Below are 6,196 nucleotides of genomic sequence, written 5' to 3'. Positions count from 1 at the left end.
TGATAGAGGCTATGCCAGCGTATTATGTTGTGCCAATGTATCATGATAGAGGTTGTCAAAATGTGTTTTGATAGCTGCTGTGCTGGTGGAAATTATTGAAGTGGAACCGGAAGATAGTATCGGCTGCTCCACAACGAAAATGTGTGTTGAATTTAGTGTCAGAGAAAGTCGGTTCAGGTTGAGGATTCTATGGGAAAACTACAGGTCATAATAAGAATTGATGCTATCTGGTTATTTATCATATTTTATGAACCATAGACCCATAAATGGTTGACTTTTGAATGGTACTGGTTTGAGAACTGCCTTGCCCTTACCGTGTAGGGTGAATTAACATTCAGGTATGGATGTATAAAAAGCAACTGATTTTTAGGAGTAGCGAAGCCTTTAGTTAACTTTAGTGAAGTTTATAATTTCGTATCGTTCAACTTATTTAATCAGATGCAAACAGAAAAGTAATGCAGAGATATTTATCGATTTTGTTTGTTCTTGTTTTGTTGCTTTGTTGTTGTTTTTCGGGAGAGGGTATGTAGTTTTGTGTTTGTTTGGACCTGCACCAAAAGCAGCATGTATAGCCGATTAAACTTTTAACACTGAGGCAAAACAAACGATGTTGACGTTTAACATCTTTCTATAATCCTGCTTGTCCACAAATTTATATTTTCAAGATACAATATTTTTTTCACTTCTTTGAGTGGCATTTTAGAAGTTGGAAGTCAGATAGAACAAGTATATATGGATGACAACATTTTTTATTCATACTTGAAAACGATACAAGAACCTGTATCGAATCGTCGTGCTCTAGAATAAAATATGTTGTCATCCATATATATTGTTCTATCTAAATGTTTTTTCAGTTAAAAAAGGTGAGCATCAGACTATCTCTTTTTCATTCTCTACTTTCAAAGAATTGATGACACAGCTGATATGTTATGTACATTATTATATAATTGGACTAAGACGTGTACTTTCAACAGAATGACGTAGTGTTCAATGACACATAAAGCATGCCAAGCATACTTTCTACGGCATAATATATCCTGTGTTGGCCAGTATACTAGCCACAGTGTTATATATAATTCACTGACCCTTAAACTATCCACAGTAGTATCTACAATGTGCTGACCCTAAAACTATACACAGTAGTATCTACAATGTGCTGACCCTTAAATTATCCACAGTAGTATCTACAATGTGCTGACCCTTAAACTATCGACAGTAGTATCTACAATGTGCTGACCCTTAAATTATCCACAGTAGTATCTACAATGTGCTGACCCTTAAACTATCCACAGTAGTATCTACAATGTGCTGACCCTTAAATTATCCACAGTAGTATCTACAATGTGCTGACCCTTAAACTATCCACAGTAGTATCTACAATGTGCTGACCCTTAAACTATCCACAGTAATATCTACAATGTGCTGACCCTTAAACTATCCACAGTAGTATCTACAATGTGCTGACCCTTAAACTATCCATTGTAGTTTCTATAATGTGCTGACCCTTAAACTATCGACAGTAGTATCTACAATGTGCTGACCCTTAAATTATCCACAGTAGTATCTACAATGTGCTGACCCTTAAACTATCCACAGTAGTATCTACAATGTGCTGACCCTTAAACTATCCACAGTAGTATCTACAATGTGCTGACCCTTAAACCATCCACAGTAGTATCTACAATGTGCTGATCCTTAAACTATCCACAGTAGTATCTACAATGTGCTGACCCTTAAACTATCCATTGTAGTATCTACAACGTGCTGACCCTTAAACTATCGAAGGTAGTATCTACAATGTGCTGACCCTTAAACTATCCACAGTAGTATCTACAATGTGCTGACCCTTAAACTGTCCACAGTAGTATCTACAATGTGCTGACCCTTAAACTATCCACAGTAGTATCTACAATGTGCTGACCTTAAAACTATCCACAGTAGTATCTACAATGTGCTGGCCCTTAAACTATCCACAGTAGTATCTACAATGTGCTGACCCTTAAACTATCCACAGTAGTATCTACAATGTGCTGGCCCTTAAACTATCCACAGTAGTATCTTCAATGTGCTGACCCTTAAACTATCCATTGTAGCATTAATCACTACGAACAACTCTACAATATGTTATACTAGGAACTAACGTATACACCTCCCACGGCACTATACATACACTAGGAACTAACGGAGTATACATCGTGTATGGTGTTATATACTAGGAACTGACGTATACACTTTCCACGGCATTTCACACTAGGAACTAACGAAGTATACATCGTGTATGGTGTTATATACTAGGAATAGACGTATACACTTTCCACGGCATTACACACTAGGAACTAACGTAGTATACATCGTGTATGGTGTTATATACTAGGAACAGACGTATACACTTTCCACGGCATTAAATATACACTAGGAACTAACGTAGTATACATCGTGTATGGTGTTATATACTAGGAACTGACAAATACACTTTCCACGGCATTATACACTAGGAACTAACGTAGTATACATCGTGTATGGTGTTATATACTAGGAACAGACGTATACACTTTCCACGGCATTACATATACACTAGGAACTAACGTAGTATACATCGTGTATGGTGTTATATACTAGGAACTGACGTATACACTTTCCACGGCATTACACACTAGGAACTAACGTAGTATACATCGTGTATGGTGTTATATATTAGGAACAGACATATACACTTTCCACGGCATTATACACTAGGAACTAACGTAGTATACATCGTGTATGGTGTTATATACTAGGAACAGACGTATACACTTTCCACGGCATTACACACTAGAAACTAACGTAGTATACATCGTGTATGGTGTTATCTACTAGCAACTAACGTATACACTTTCCATGGCATTATATATACGCTAGGAACTAACGTAGTATACATCGTGTAGGGTGTTATATACTAGGAACTGACGCATACACTTTCCACGGCATTACACACTAGGAACTAGCGTAGTATACATCGTGTATGGTGTTATATATGATATTAGGAACAGACGTATACACTTTCCACGGCATTACACACTAGGAACTAACGTAGTATACATCGTGTATGGTGTTATATACAGGCAACTAACGTATACACTTTCCACGGCATTATATATACACTAGGAACTAACGTAGTATACGTCGTGTATGGTGTTATATACTAGAAACTGACGCATACACTTTCCACGGCATTACACACTAGGAACTAACGTAGTATACATCGTGTATGGTGTTATATACTAGGAACAGACGTATACACTTTCCACGCCATTATATATACACTAGGCACTAACGTAGTATACATCGTCTATGGTGTTATATACTAGCAACTGACGTATGCACCTTCCACGGCATTATACAATAGGAACTAACGTAGTATACATCGTGTATGGTGTTATGTATTGGAACTGATGTATGCACTTTCCGCGGCATTACACACTAGGAACTAACGTAGTATACATCGTGTATGGTGTTATATACTAGGAACAGACGTATACACTTTCCACGGCATTATACACTAGGAACTAACGTAGTATACATCGTGTATGGTGTTATATACTAGGAACAGACGTATACACTTTCCACGGCATTATATATACACTAGGAACTAACGTAGTATACATCGTGTATGGTGTTATATACTAGGAACTGACCCATACACTTCCTACGGCATTATACACTAGGAATTAACGTAGTATACATCGTGTATGGTGTTATATACTAGGAACTGACGTATACACTTTCCACTGCATTACATATACACTAGGAACTAACGTAGTATACATCGTGTATGGTGTTATATACTAGGAAAAGACGTATACACTTTCCACGGCATTACACACCAGGAACTAACGTAGTATACATCGTGTATGGTGTTATATATTGGAACTGATGTATGCACTTTCCACGGCATTACACACTAGGAACTAACGTAGTATATATCGTGTATGGTGTTACATACTAGGAACAGACGTATACACTTTCCACGGCATTACACACTAGGAACTAACGTAGTATACATCGTGTATGGTGTTATACACTAGCAACTAACGCATACACTTTCCACGACATTATATATATACTAGGAACAAACGGAGTATACATCGTGTATGGTGTTATATACTAGGAACTGATGTATACACTTTCCACGGCATTACACACTAGGAACTAACGTAGTAAACATCGTGTATGGTGTTATATACTAGGAACAGACGTATACACTTTCCACGGCATTATACACAAGGAACTAACGTAGTATACATCGTGTATGGTGTTAAATACTAGGAACAGACGTATACACCTTCCACGGCGTTATATATACACTAGGAACTAACGTAGTATACATCGTGTATGGTGTTATATACTAGCAACTGACGTATACACTTTTCACGGCATTACACACTAGGAACTAACGTAGTATACAAGGTGTATGGTGTTATGTATTGGAACTGATGTATGCACTTTTCGCGGCATTACACACTAGGAACTAACGTAGTATACATCGTATATGGTGTTATATACTAGCAACTAACGCATACACTTTCTACGGCATTATATATACACTAGGAACTAACGTAGTATACATCGTGTATGGTGTTATATACTAGGAACTGACGCATACACATTCCACGGCATTATACACTAGGAACTAACGTAGTATACATCGTGTATGGTGTTATATACTAGGAACTGACGTATACACTTTCCACGGCATTATACACTAGGAACTAACGTAGTATACATCGTGTATGGTGTTATATACTAGGAACTGACGCATACACATTCCACGGCATTATACACTAGGAACTAACGTAGTATACATCGTGTATGGTGTTATATACTAGGAACTGACGTATACACTTTCCACGGCATTATACACTAGGCACTAACGTAGTATACATCGTGTATGGTGTTATATACTAGGAACTGACCCATACACTTCCTACGGCATTATACACTAGGATCTAACGTAGTATACATCATGTATGGTGTTAAATACTAGGAACTGACGCATACACATTCCACGGCATTATACACTAGGAACTAACGTAGTATACATCGTGTATGGTGTTATATACTAGGAAAAGACGTATACACTTTCCACGGCATTACACACTAGGAACTAACGTAGTATACATCGTGTATGGTGTTATATATTGAAACTGATGTATGCACTTTCCACGGCATTACACACTAGGAACTAACGTAGTATATATCGTCTATGGTGTTATATACTAGGAACAGCCGTATACACTTTCCACGGCATTACACACTAGGAACTAACGTAGTATACATCGTGTATGGTGTTATATACTAGCAACTAACGCATACACTTTCCACGACATTATATATATACTAGGAACAAACGGAGTATACATCGTGTATGGTGTTATATACTAGGAACTGACGTATACACTTTCCACGGCATTACACACTAGGAACTAACGTAGTAAACATCGTGTATGGTGTTATATACTAGGAACAGACGTATACACTTTCCACGGCATCATACACTAGGAACTAACGTAGTATACATCGTGTATGGTGTTAAATACTAGGAACAGACGTATACACTTTTCACGGCGTTATATATACACTAGGAACTAACGTAGTATACATCGTGTATGGTGTTATATACTAGCAACTGACGTATACACTTTTCACGGCATTACACACTAGGAACTAACGTAGTATACAAGGTGTATGGTGTTATGTATTGGAACTGATGTATGCACTTTTCGCGGCATTACACACTAGGAACTAACGTAATATACATCGTGTATGGTGTTATATACTACCAACTGACGCATACACTTTCTACGGCATTATATATACACTAGGAACTAACGTAGTATACATCGTGTATGGTGTTATATACTAGGAACTGACGCATACACATTCCACGGCATTATACACTAGGAACTAACGTAGTATACATCGTGTATGGTGTTATATACTAGGAACTGACGTATACACTTTCCACGGCATTATACACTAGGAACTAACGTAGTATACATCGTGTATGGTGTTATATACTAGGAACTGACGTATACACTTTCCACGGCATTATACACTAGGAACTAACGTAGTATACATCGTGTATATACTAGGAACTGACGTATACACTTTCCACGGCATTATACACTAGGAACTAACGTAGTATACATCGTGTATG

Source organism: Haliotis rubra, unplaced genomic scaffold, assembly GCF_003918875.1.
Source record: "Haliotis rubra isolate DU_JTF1 unplaced genomic scaffold, ASM391887v1 Scf1310, whole genome shotgun sequence".
Classification (NCBI taxonomy): domain Eukaryota; kingdom Metazoa; phylum Mollusca; class Gastropoda; order Lepetellida; family Haliotidae; genus Haliotis; species Haliotis rubra.
Note: the sequence above shows the minus strand (reverse complement) of the source record.